At 42.7% G+C, this 14606-nt stretch overlaps 1 protein-coding gene across 2 annotated transcripts in view; it reads right to left on the minus strand.

Annotated features, from left to right (window-relative positions):
• Positions 1 to 14606, minus strand: part of LOC115118227 (adenylate cyclase type 9-like) — a 102177-nt gene that overhangs the window by 22220 nt on the left and 65351 nt on the right. The gene's annotated exons all lie outside the window — the stretch shown is intronic.

Consider the following 14606-nt stretch of genomic DNA (forward strand, 5'->3'; position numbering starts at 1 on the left):
GGGGCACAAAGTGAGGGAGGATGGCCGGGGGGGTGGTAAGCGAAATGTTAATTTTTCAAATACCTGAAACAGCTTTTCATCTAGAGCCATAACCATTATGTAAACTTCTATGTCAAAAATATGTACACTACCATTCAAAAGTTTGGGGTCACTTAGAAATGTCCTTGTTTTTGAAAGAAAAACACCCTTTTTGTCCATTAAAAAAAAAAAAAACAGATCAGAAATACAGTGTAGACTATTGTAGCTGGAAATGTCAGATTTTTAATGGAACATCTACATAGGCGTACAGAGGCCCATTATCATGAACCATCACTCCTGTGAGAGCTTCAAGTTCCTTGGTGTCCACATCACCAATGAACTAGAATAGTCCAAACACACCAAGACAGTCGTGAAGAGGGCACGACAAAACCTATTCCCCCTCATGAGACTGAAACGATTTGTCATGGGGTCCTCAGATCATAAGTAGCCTTGCTACTGTTATTTTCACTGTCATTTTAGTAGTTTTTTTCATGATAATGTCTCCTTTGCCAAGATAATCCTTCCACCAGACAGGTGTGGCATATCAAGAAGCTGATCTTGTGCTGGGAACAATAAAAGGCCACTCTAAAATGTACAGTTTTATCACACAACACCATGCCACAGATGTCTCAAATTTTGAGGGAGAGTGCAATTGACAGGCTGACTGCAGGAATGTCCACCAGAGCTGTTGCCAGATAATTTAATGTTAATTTCTCTATGATAAGCCACCTCCAACATCGTTGTAGAGAATTTTGCAGTACGTCCAACCGGCATCACAAGCGCAGACCACAGGTAACCACACCAGCCCAGGACCTCCACATCCACAGACCACAGGTAACCACACCAGCCCAGGACCTCCACATCCACAGACCACAGGTAACCACACCAGCCCAGGACCTCCACATCCACAGACCACAGGTAACCCCACCAGCCCAGGACCTCCACATCCACAGACCACAGGTAACCACACCAGCCCAGGACCTCCACATCCACAGACCACAGGTAACCACACCAGCCCAGGACCTCCACATCCACAGACCACAGGTAACCACACCAGCCCAGGACCTCCACATCCACAGACCACAGGTAACCACACCAGCCCAGGACCTTCACATCCACAGACCACAGGTAACCACACCAGCCTAGGACCTCCACATCCACAGACCACAGGTAACCACACCAGCCCAGGACCTCCATATCCACAGACCACAGGTAACCACACCAGCCCAGGACCTCCACATCCTGCTTCTTCACCTGTGGGATCATCTGAGACCAGCCACCTGAACAGCTGATGAATCTGTGGGTTTGCACAACTGAATCATTTCTGCAAAAATGGTCAGAAATTGTCTTAGGGAAGCTTCTATGCATGCTCGTTGTTCGTCCAGTCTTAACCTAACTGCAGTTCAGCATTGTAACCGACTTCAGTAGACAAATACTCACCTCCGATGGCCACTGGCATGCTGGAGAAGTGTGCTCTTCATGGATGAATCCTAGTTTGCTGATGTCAACGTTGTGAACAGAGTGCCCCATGGTGGCGGTGGGGTTATGATATGTGTTGCATAAGCAACAGACAACGAACACAATTGCATTTCTGCAATTTGAATGCACAGAGATACCATGAAGAGATCCTGAGGCCCATTGTCGTGCCATTCATCCACCACCATCACCTGATGTTTCAGCATGATAATGCACAGTCCCATGTCACAAGGATCTGTACACAGAAATAGCCCAGACATGTCCCCCATTGAGCCTGTTTGGGATGCTCTGGATAGACGTGTACGACAGTGTGTTCCAGTTCCCACCAATATCCAGCAACTTAGCACAACCATTGAAGAGGAGTGGGACAACATTCCATAGGTCACAATCAGCAGCCTGATCAACTCTATGCGAAGGAGAAGTGTTGAACTGCATGAGGCAAATGGTGGTCACACCTGATACTGACTGGTTTTCTGATCCACACCCCTACCTTTTTTTAAGGTAACTGTGACTAACAGATGCATATCTGTATTCCCAGTCATGTGAAATCATTAGATTATGGCCTAATTAATGTACTTCAATTGACTGATTTCCTTTTGAACTGTAACTCAGTAAAATCTTTGAAATTGTTGCATGTCGAGTTTATATTTTTGTTCACTGTAGTATTTTCATATATGCTGTTCAAGTTACTGTGAAGTTTCTTTTTCGAATACTTCTCACAAAAACAAGCATATCTCTGTGAAATGTCAACGGAGCACTGAGCCTACCCCAAGCTTTTTTTTTTTTTTGCAACCAGTGGAAACAACTTGGAAGATGATGGCCACTAAATGTAAAATCCTCAAAAATGTTGGCGATAACGCAGCACCACTCAGAGCGACAGAGCCTGGTGTTTATTATCGGATGTATTAGGTTCCGAAATCTGACTTTTTGGGTATAATGTTAATGATATGTTGGAGAAAGACCCCACTGAACCATTCAGAACATGAAGAGTCCCATTTGTCTTGGTAAAATGTATTGTATAACATAAGGAAGTGAAAAGTCATCCCCAAAGCACGTTTTCACCCACTATGGGCAGAGTAGTCTAACAAACAATGTATTAGTGAGGTGTGTGTATCAGGCTATTAAACACACCACCAATTTGAAGGGGGAACCAAAGTTGAAGTTGAAGAATGTTTAATTTTAGAATGTTTGGTTGATTAGAGCATCAGTGTTGATTTGAAACACATTCGATGTCTGATTCTTTCATAAGACCACAATTACACTGGAATATGATGATATCCCAATTGAAAAGAGCAACTTTAATAGAATGATGGATATTAGAATGTTCGGTTGGAAGGCACCCGTGTTGATGTGGAACTCACTTTTGGTGGCAACAACCGCAAGACTAGACATAAACGTGCTATCTGGAGTGGACCATCTCTAATCAATGAGCTTCTAAAGCCAGCCATGTGATCCGTCTGGAGTGGACCATCTCTAATCAATGAGCTTCTAAAGCCAGCGATGTGATCCGTCTGGAGTGGACCATCTCTAATCAATGAGCTTCTAAAGCCAGCGATGTGATCCATCTGGAGTGGACCATCTCTAATCAATGAGCTTCTAAAGCCAGTGATGTGATCTGTCTGGAGTGGACCATCTCTAATCAATGAGCTTCTAAAGCCAGCGATGTGATCTGTCTGGAGTGGACCATCTCTAATCAATGAGCTTCTAAAGCCAGTGATGTGATCAATCTGGAATGGACCATCTCTAATCAATGAGCTTCTAAAGCCAGCGATGTGATCTGTCTGGAGTGGACCATCTCTAATCAATGAGCTTCTAAATCTCTAATCAATGCCAGTGATGTGATCTGTCTGGAGTGGACCATCTCTAATCAATGAGCTTCTAAAGCCAGTGATGTGATCTGTCTGGAACCATCTCTAATCAATGAGCTTCTAAAGCCAGTGATGTGATCTGTCTGGAGTGGACCATCTCTAATCAATGAGCTTCTAAAGCGATGTGATCTGTCTGGAGTGGACCATCTCTAATCAATGAGCTTCTAAAGCGATGTGATCTGTCTGGAGTGGACCATCTCTAATCAATGAGCTTCTAAAGCCAGCAATGTGATCTGTCTGGAGTGGACCATCTCTAATCAATGAGCTTCTAAAGCCAGTGATGTGATCTGTCTGGAATGGACCATCTCTAATCAATGAGCTTCTAAAGCCAGTGATGTGATCTGTCTGGAGTGGACCATCTCTAATCAATGAGCTTCTAAAGCCAGCAATGTGATCTGTCTGGAGTGGACCATCTCTAATCAATGAGCTTCTAAAGCGATGTGATCTGTCTGGAGTGGACCATCTCTAATCAATGAGCTTCTAAAGCGATGTGATCCATCTGGAGTGGACCATCTCTAATCAATGAGCTTCTAAAGCCAGTGATGTGATCTGTCTGGAGTGGACCATCTCTAATCAATGAGCTTCTAAAGCCAGTGATGTGATCAGTCTGGAGTGGACCATCTCTAATCAATGAGCTTCTAAAGCCAGCAATGTGATCCGTCTGGAGTGGACCATCTCTAATCAATGAGCTTCTAAAGCGATGTGATCCGTCTGGAGTGGACCATCTCTAATCAATGAGCTTCTAAAGCGATATGATCCATCTGGAGTGGACCATCTCTAATCAATGAGCTTCTAAAGCCAGCGATGTGATCCGTCTGGAGTGGACCATCTCTAATCAATGAGCTTCTAAAGCCAGTGATGTGATCTGTCTGGAGTGGACCATCTCTAATCAATGAGCTTCTAAAGCGATGTGATCCATCTGGAGTGGACCATCTCTAATCAATGAGCTTCTAAAGCGATGTGATCTGTCTGGAGTGGACCATCTCTAATCAATGAGCTTCTAAAGCGATGTGATCTGTCTGGAGTGGACCATCTCTAATCAATGAGCTTCTAAAGCGATGTGATCTGTCTGGAGTGGACCATCTCTAATCAATGAGCTTCTAAAGCCAGCGATGTGATCCGTCTGGAGTGGACCATCTCTAATCAATGAGCTTCTAAAGCGATGTGATCCATCTGGAGTGGACCATCTCTAATCAATGAGCTTCTAAAGCCAGCGATGTGATCCGTCTGGAGTGGACCATCTCTAATCAATGAGCTTCTAAAGCCAGCGATGTGATCCATCTGGAGTGGACCATCTCTAATCAATGAGCTTCTAAAGCCAGCAATGTGATCCGTCTGGAGTGGACCAGCACAGGGACATAAGTATCTTCCTGCAAGACCATCAGATTCTATCGTCATCAATGTTAAGAGTCATACGAAGGCTGTGGCGGTCATGACATTTTGTCAACCGGTGCTTGTCAAGCAAATACCTGCCGATCTCACGGTAATTGACCGTAATTAACATAAACCCATTTAGCATCTATTGGCTTCCATGCATAGCCTACAAGCCACTGATACAGACCTTTGGAACATCTACATTTTAAAAAGTATAATAAATCCATGTAATATAACCTACACCATCACAATAAATCTGTTATTTATTTTAGACAGGTCTAAAGGAACATGATATGAAAATGTAGTCTATTTCAGAAGAACAGAAAAACATACTCTGAGTTGTCATCTGGCTATGGTCCTGATCTGGCTATGTCAAATGGTTGTGGGCTACCCTAGTTCATTTAGCAGAGAAGATTTACTTAGAATTCCGTGGCATTATTTTATAGTATGAAGAATACATTTGAACATAGCTGTATAAAATAAAATATTTTGTCCAAACGATTTGAGGGAGTGATGCACATGCGCCTATTCTGTGTTAAGCGGTTGACTAAAAAACAGATCCTCCTATATGGTTAATATAGAGTAAGTTATGCAACTTTAGTTGTGATACAAACTTTGGGCTATATGTTTTGATTTTTAATACATTCTAAGGCTGATAAAAGTTGCATGAAAGGCATGAGGTCTGCTTTGTTATTTGCACTGTCTGTACACACTTCATCAGTCTCTCATGCACATTTTCAAAATACATTTCCCGGCGGCATCACCTGTAATCCCCCTTTAAAAAATCCATGCCTTTTGCGGCCAGTGGCCGTTGTGCCCTTGGATTGAATAAAATCATTATAATTCCCTTCTCCTGGCTGCGTGCTCCGAAGCACCTCTCACTCAAATGTCTCTCTCAGATTCTTATTAGCCAATGCTGGTCACCTGATCGGGTCTTTCTCACAGGCTACAAATCAAGACAGACACATCGGGGACGCAACTGCGCGTTTCCTTATCCAATTCCGAGGTGCATATTGAAGACGGGGGCGGCAAGTAGCCTAGTGTGTAGAGCATTGGACTAGTAACCAAAAGGTTGCAAGATCAGATCCACGAGCTGACAAGGTAAAAATCTGTCGTTCTGCCCCTGAACAAGGCAGTTAACCCGCTGTTCCTAGGCCGTCATTGAAAATAAGAATTTGTTCTTAACTGACTTGCCTAGTTAAATAAAATAAAAATACAAAATTGGAAGAACGCGTTTACTTTTCGTCAGACAACAAATTGAGTAGGCCTAACGAACAGCAAAGGCCTATCAACTTTTTTACTAGTATATTGACATAAGCTGCCTATATTAATCTACTATCCCCCATAGTACAAATGTTGACCTATTCTATTCTGTGCGAGAAATAAATACTACAAACATAGTCTGGGACAGTTGTGGGATGTGATAGATCCCAAATGAATACAACCACTAGCATCAAAAATTATTTTTTAAGCAATGAGGCTGACGCAACAGATCAGAACGTTTAGCTTAGCATGTTGATAAACTATTAGGCTATTTCTTCACATTATAAGTGCAGTAATGCACACATGGCAGTAGGATATAAGTGCAGCAATGCACACATGGCAGTAGGATATAAGTGCAGCAATGCACACATGGCAGTGGGATATAAGTGCAGCAATGCACACATGGCAGTGGGATATAAGTGCAGCAATGCACACATGGCAGTGGGATATAAGTGCAGCAATGCACACATGGCAGTGGGATATAAGTGCAGCAATGCACACATGGCAGTGGGATATAAGTGCAGCAATGCACACATGGCAGTAGGATATAAGTGCAGCAATGCACACATGGCAGTGGGATATAAGCAATGCACACATGGCAATATAAGTGCAGCAATGCACACATGGCAGTGGATATAAGTGCATGCATGGCACTAGGATATAAGTGCAGCAATGCACACATGGCAGTAGGATATAAGTGCAGCAATGCACACATGGCAGTGGGATATAAGTGCAGCAATGCACACATGGCAGTAGGATATAAGTGCAGCAATGCACACATGGCAGTAGGATATAAGTGCAGCAATGCACACATGGCAGTGGGATATAAGTGCAGCAATGCACACATGGCAGTAGGATATAAGTGCAGCAATGCACACATGGCACTAGGATATAAGTGCAGCAATGCACACATGGCAGTAGGATATAAGTGCAAATGTTCCAAAATGCAATCAATTAGAGGGAAACACCATCTCAAAAGTGACTATGCATGTAATGCTTTTATTATAAAGGTGTAGTTTTATGGTGAAAAATGTATTTGCTGAACTGGAAACCTGTTGTAAAGCGGATTAATGTGCTTCATTTAAGAAGCTATTTGGCCACTTTAGTTGTGATACAAACCTTATCAAAACATATAGGCCTATGGGCTAGGCTACATGAGGCATGCGACTATGATTTGAAAAAGTCACAAAAAAAGGCATACATTGTTTTTTGCCTTACTGCACACAATCTGGGAACCATTCACAAGTGATACTATATAATTCACAAGTGACAGGCTAATATTGTCACCCATCAGACTATTCTTGATTGAATCTTGTCTTTTCATATACTAAATATTAAATGTGAAATTTGTTTTGATTTAGAATGGACCATGATCATGCACCTGTCTCGAAAATACATGTCACCTATGCACTTAAATAGCTAATGGAGGACGCTTTTCCTGTGGTTCATTTTCATACCAGCCAGGTAGGCTATACTTCTGTTGTAAAGAGAAGCAATGTGCTTAATATTAGGAAAGCTGAGCAATAAATATAGTATGCCTAGCCTATTGAAAGCTGATGGGATGCTCATCTTTTTAATAGAGGCCATCACTGTTTTGTCACGCAATTGCATAGCCTATAGAAATGTTGCACATCATGAGCTCATGGGCTCTCATGAAGTATTTGATTAGATTTTCGATTACATTTGCATTGATGTCAAAGTGATTAGAGGGACAATAGAGTGCTGAGTACCAGGCAGTTAGCAAGTTTGGTAGGTTACTAATGACCAGCAAGCAGCAGCATCAGAGCTTGGAGAAGCCTAATAGCCATGACAGCCCTAGTTGAGAGTGAGGACTGAGTTATACGAGCAGTGTGTGAGCTCTGGCAACCTGATGGAGAAGCTGGAAGCCATTCCAGGGGTGTTGGAGTTGGCTACAGAGATTGGCTTCCTGTGAATCTCTGATTTATTTAGTAGAAGTAGTAGCAAGATAGGATAGATAGGATAGCAAGTATAGTAAGTTTGATAAAAGTAGGTTATTGTCCATTTTAAATAAATAAAAATAAATGAAAGTATACAAATTGTGATGTGTCTTTTTTGTGTGTGTGTACGCGCATGTACTATGTCTGCTTACAGTCATGTACATGTCCTGAGTTAAAAATCTATGTGAGCAGCCCTCTAGTCACTCGATGTCTCTTTCTCCACACAGAGATCTGACAACGACACAGTAAAAGGCTAGTGGTAATGTCATTGGCTTAGGTAACTGCCGGTGGCCCTGTACTTAACCACATCATTCAGCTGTCAGTGAAACCCCACCCTTGAGCACCATTCATTCTGAGTGCTTTAGACAGTCCCTGGCTGCGTCCCTATGGGCCCTGGTGAAAAGTAGTGCACTACATAGGGAATAGGGTGTCATTGTGTATGTGTGAGTGTGTGGGTGAGTGTGTGTGTGTGGGAATGTGTTTGTCACGACAGGGACTGTCAAGTAGCACTACAATGAGATAGATTGTAAGAGAGAAGGAACTTGGATCGATACAACGGTTCATCAGGATACAAGGCTCAAAGATGAAGCTGCCAGCGCCAAGTTAACAGCGAGAAACAAATAAGTAATTCCCTGCACCACTGATGCAAAAGAAGCAGACAGGCGAGAAGGGGAGAGGAGAGAAGGCAGGAGGAACAGGAGACGGGAGAGACGGGAGGAGAAGGAGACAGGAGAGGAGAGATAGCAGGAGAAGGAGACAGGAGAGGAGGGAGAGGAGAGACAGCAGGAGCAGAGAGGAGAGGAGAGAAGGCAGGACAAAGACACAGGAGAGAAGGGGAGAGGAGAGACAGCAGGAGCAGAGAGGAGAGAAGGCAGAACAAAGACACAGGAGAGAAGCGGAGAGGAGAGATAGCAGGAGCAGAGAGGAGAGGAGAGAAGGCAGGACAAAGACACAGGAGAGAAGGGGAGAGGAGAGACGGCAGAAGGAGATGACAAGAGAGACAGCAGGAGAAGAGAGGAGAGACGGCAGGAGGAGATGACAAGAGAGACAGCAGGAGAAAAGAGGAGAGACGGCAGGAGAAGGACACAGGAGAGGAGGGAAGAGGAGAGGTGGCAGGAGGAGGAGACAGGAGAGGAGATAGATGAGGTGGGGGCAGGGTTGTGTGTGTGCACCAGAGAGAGAGAGATACTTTGAAACAGCTAATCATATCCAACAGACACATTGACTTCCACTTTGTCTCCTTGAGCTGTGAGATTGTTGGGTCAATAACTCCTCTGTTCTCTCCTCTTCGCTCTCTTGTTCACCAGTTAGACCCAGACAAGAGAAGGAGGTGAAACATGATCTAATATGGATAACAAGACTATCAGACTGCTCTCATAATCACAACTACCATGGGAAAAGCCTCCATGATGATTGTGTTTAAACCAGGGCATGATAATGGGTATAAACCAGGGCATGATAATGGGTATAAACCAGGGCATGATGATGTGTTTAAACCAGGGCATGATAATGGGTTTAAACCAGGGCATGATGATGGGTTTAAACCAGGGCATGATGATGTGTTTAAACCAGGGCATGATAATGGGTTTAAACCAGGGCATGATGATGGGTTTAAACCAGGGCATGATAATGGGTTTAAACCAGGGCATGATAATGGGTTTAAACCAGGGCATGATGATGGGTTTAAACCAGGGCATGATAATGTGTTTAAACCAGGGCATGATGGTGTGTTTAAACCAGGGCATGATAATGTGTTTAAACCAGGGCATGATAATGTGTTTAAACCAGGGCATGATGGTGTGTTTAAACCAGGGCATGATGATGTGTATAAACCAGGGCATGATGATGTGTTTAAACCAGGGCATGACGATGTGTTTAAACCAGGGCATGATGATGTGTTTAAACCAGGGCATGATGGTGTGTTTAAACCAGGGCATGATAATGTGTTTAAACCAGGGCATGATAATGTGTTTAAACCAGGGCATGATAATGGGTTTAAACCAGGGCATGATGATGTGTTTAAACCAGGGCATGATGGTGTGTTTAAACCAGGGCATGATGATGGGTTTAAACCAGGGCATGATGATGTGTTTAAACCAGGGCATGATGATGTGTTTAAACCAGGGCATGATAATGGGTTTAAACCAGGGCATGATGATGTGTTTAAACCAGGGCATGATGGTGTGTTTAAACCAGGGCATGATAATGTGTTTAAACCAGGGCATGATAATGTGTTTAAACCAGGGCATGATGATGGGTTTAAACCAGGGCATGATAATGTGTTTAAACCAGGGCATGATGATGTGTTTAAACCAGGGCATGATGATGGGTTTAAAGCAGGGCAGAATGACATGACCCAGGGCAGCTATATCCATCTGGAGAAAATCAATCTCTGCAAATCCTGCCTTTGAACTGTGGCAACAGACCAGTTAAATGATCCCAATGCTCTGCTATGTATTTCGGGACGTACTTCGAGGAGGCTGATGAGAACCAGACAGTGAGTCAGGATGGGATCCACCGATTCCAAACAAACAAAAACATCCGAACCAGGCAAACCCAATACTCTCCAGTAGACAGGATGTTGTGGATTTCTAACCAAACTAAAATAAGGAATGTTTTCTGTTTCTACAGAAACAATTTTAGAACAATCTGCATTGGTCGGTGTCATGGCTTGCTGAAATGACCAGAGAGAGAGAGAAAGAGAGAGAGAAGAGAGAAAGAGAGAGAAAAGAGAGAAGAGAGAGAGAGAGAAAGAGAGAGAGAGAGAGAAGAGAGAAAGAGAGAGAAGAGAGAGAGAGAGATAAATAAATAAAATTACTGCAATGCTTGTCGTCGTAAGGAAAAGTGGACCAAAGTGCAGCGTGGAAAGTGTTCATGATCTTTATTGTCAAGAATCACTCAAAAAAAAATAACGAATACATAACGAAAGCGAACAGTTCCGTCAGGCACAAAACAGCTAAAAAAGCTAGAAAACAACTACCCACAAAACACAGGTGGGAAACAGGCTGCATGAAAAAGGCTGTATGATTTCCAATCAGAGACAACGATAGACAGCTGCTTCTGATTGGGAACCACACTCGGCCAAAAACAAATAGAAAACATAGAAATAAAGAAACTAGAATGCCCACTCTAGTCACACCCTGGCCTAACCAAAATAGAGAATAAAATCCTCTCTATGGCCAGGGCGTGACATTTACATTGTATATTTATTCAGGGGAGCCCAATTAAGACCAGGGTTTCATTCACAATGGTGCCCTGAGAACAAACAACTCACAACAGGATAATTCAGTAAATCAATACAACAGCAAACATAAACTACTGGATACAGGAAATACAGACACCACATCTCAACAACACTAATAACCAACACAATCAACTACAACACAAATAACACACCACAATCAACCAAAACACTAATAATCCACCACAATCAACCAAAACACTAATAATCCACCACAATCAACCAAAACACTAATAACCCACCACAATCAACCAAAACACTAATAACCCACCACAATCAACCACACTAATAACCCACCACAATCAACCACACTAATAACCCACCACAATCAACCACACTAATAACCCACCACATCTCAACACTAATAACCCACCACATCTCAACAACACTAATAATCCACCACAATCAGCCACAACACTAATAACCCACCACATCTCAACAACATTAATAACCCACCACATCTCAACAACATTAATAACCCACCACATCTCAACACAAATAACCCACTACAATCAACAACAACACTAATAACCCACCACAATCAACCACAACACAAATAACCCACCACATCGCAACACTAATAACCCACCACATTCAACCAAAGCACTAATAAACCACCACATTCAACCAAAACACTAATAACCCACCACATCTCAACAACACTAATAACCCACCACATTCAACAACAAAAACCCACTCTCAAGAAAATAACCCACCACAATCAACAAAACACTAATAACCCACCACAATCAACCAAAACACTAATAACCCACCACAACAACACTAATAAACCACCACATTCAACAACACTAATAAACCACCACATTCAACCAAAACACTAATAACCCACCACATCTCAACAACACTAATAACCCACCACATCTCAAAACCCTAATAACCCACCACAATCAACAAAACACTAATAACCCACCACAATCAACAAAACACTAATAACCACCACATCTCAACACTAATAAACCACCACATCTCAACAACACTAATAACCCACCACATCTCAACAACACTAATAACCCACCACATCTCAACAACACTAATAACCCACCACAATCAACAATACTAATAACCCACCACATCTCAACAACCTAATAACCCACCACATCTCAACAACACTAATAACCCACCACATCTCAACACTAATAACCCACCACATCTCAACAACAACACTAATAACCCACCACATCTCAACAACCCTAATAACCCACCACATCTCAACAATACTAATAACCCACCACATCTCAACCACACTAATAACCCACCACATCTCAACAACACTAATAACCCACCACATCTAACAAAACACTAATAACCCACCACATCTCAAAACACTAATAACCCACCACATCTCAACCAAAACACTAATAACCCACCACATCCCAACAACACTAATAAACCACCACATCCCAACAACACTAATAACCCACCACATCTCAACACTAATAACCCACCACATCTCAACAACCCTAATAACCCACCACAATCAACAATACTAATAACCCACCACATCTCAACAACACTAATAACCCACCACAATCAACAATACTAATAACCCACCACATCTCAACAACACTAATAACCCACCACATCTCAACAACACTAATAACCCACCACATCTCAACAACCTAATAACCCACACATCTCAACAATACTAATAACCCACCACATCTCAACCACACTAATAACCCACCACATCTCAACCACACTAATAACCCACCACATCTCAACCACACTAATAACCCACCACATCTCAACCACACTAATAACCCACCACATCTCAACCACACTAATAACCCACCACATCTCAACACTAATAACCCACCACATCTCAACCACACTAATAACCCACCACATCTCAACAACACTAATAACCCACCACATCTCAACAACACTAATAACCCACCACATCTCAACACTAATAACCCACCACATCTCAACACTAATAACCCACCACATCTCAACAACCCTAATAACCCACCACATCTCAACCACACTAATAACCCACCACATCTCAACACTAATAACCCACCACATCTCAACCACACTAATAACCCACCAAGATCAACCAAAACACTTGAAAACCTCAGTGAATTCATCCCTCATCAGTGTTTTCTAAACTGCCCCATTGGCACAATTAGTTCAAGATTTAATTAGGTTTTTTAATTATTCAAAACAGGGGGGCATTAAAACTAAAGGCTGATTGGTTGGTAGAGACATGAGGGACATCAAGAGTTAACCAACCCTGTGAGTGTGTTAGGTGCCCCATATTGTTATACTTTAACAGAGAAGTGAGATATGATGGAAGCTTGAGAAAGAAGAGAGTGAGAGGGGAAGTGAAAGAGAAGGGGAAGAGAAAGAGAAGGGGAAGAGAAAGAGAAGGGGAAGATAGAGAGAAAGAGAGGGGAAGAGAAAGAGAGTGGAAGAGAAAGAGAAGGGGAAGATAGAGAGAAAGAGAGTGGAAGAGAAAGAGAAGGGGAAGATAGAGAGAAAGAGAGGGGAAGAGAAAGAGAAGGGGAAGAGAGAGAAAGAAATGGAAAGAGAACGATAGAGAGAGAGAAGAAAATAATGTGACTGAATGATGTAGACAGAAAGGGAAAGAGTAGAGTATGAAACAGAATAAAAATGTGATGTATAGTTCATATAGCAACAAAGACAAATAGAGGATAAAAGACAGAGAGAATTAACAGAAAGGGGGAAGGTAGAGACGGGGAGAAATAGGGTAAGGGAAAAGAGAGAGGTGGGTAGAGAGAGTGAGATAGAGAGAGGTAGAAAGAGAGAGAAAAGTAGAGGGAGAGAGAGAGAGGGGTCTATATCTGGCTGTCTCTATATACAATAGTACAAGGCCAGACTACAGAGCAGCTGCAGGTGTGGACCATCACACACAGATCCAGAGGGAGCGTTACAACTAAAGGTGTGTGATGGGACTGTGAGCTAGATTTGCATGAAAGTGTGCCAGATATCAGAAGTGACACCATAGAGACATACACAGTGTATAAAACATTAGAAACACCGGCTCTTTCAATGACATATTACTCCTTATTGATGTCACCTGTTAAATATACTTCAAATCAATGTAGATGAAGGGGAAGAGACAGGTTAAACATTTATTTTTAATCCTTGAGGAAATTGGGACATGGATTGGGTATGTGTGCCATTGAGGGTGAATGGGTAAGACAAAAGCCTTAAGTGCCTTTAAATGGGATATGGTACCGGTTTGAGTGTCAAGAACTGCAACGCTGCTGGGTTTTTCACGCTCAACAGTTTCCCGTGTGTATGAAGAATGGTCCACCACCCAAAGGACTTCCAGCCAACATTGGAGTCAACATGGGGCCGCATCAGTGGAGGCTGCTGAGGGGAGGACGGCTCATAGTAATGTCTGGAACGGAGCGAATG

The sequence above is a fragment of the Oncorhynchus nerka genome, linkage group LG26 (assembly GCF_034236695.1).
Source record: "Oncorhynchus nerka isolate Pitt River linkage group LG26, Oner_Uvic_2.0, whole genome shotgun sequence".
Lineage (NCBI taxonomy): Eukaryota > Metazoa > Chordata > Actinopteri > Salmoniformes > Salmonidae > Oncorhynchus > Oncorhynchus nerka.